The sequence below is a fragment of the Arachis duranensis genome, chromosome 2 (assembly GCF_000817695.3).
Source record: "Arachis duranensis cultivar V14167 chromosome 2, aradu.V14167.gnm2.J7QH, whole genome shotgun sequence".
NCBI classification, from domain to species: domain Eukaryota; kingdom Viridiplantae; phylum Streptophyta; class Magnoliopsida; order Fabales; family Fabaceae; genus Arachis; species Arachis duranensis.
In genome coordinates, this window is record NC_029773.3 from 41403894 (window position 1) to 41404292 (window position 399).

The window sequence follows — 399 nt, forward strand, 5'->3', positions numbered from 1 at the left end:
AAAACTAGAAATCAAAAAGATTTGATTGAAAATTATTTTGAAAAAGTTGTGGTTAAGAAGATATGATTAGTTTAAAAAGATGTGATTGAGAGGATATGATTTGAAAAACATTTTAAAAAGATTTGATTTTGAAAATTAAAAACTTGGCTAACAAGAAAAGATATGATTCAAACATTAAATCTTTCTCAACAGAAAAGGCAACATACTTGAAATGTTGAATCAAATCATTAATTGATAGCAAGTATCTTTGAAAAAGGAAAGAAATTGATTTTGAAAACACATGATTGAAAAGATATGATTTGAAAAAGATTTGATTTTGAAAAACTTTGAAAACCTGAAAAAAAAATTGCATTGAAAAATAGAATCTTCCCCCTTGTGCCATCCTGGCGTTAAACGCCA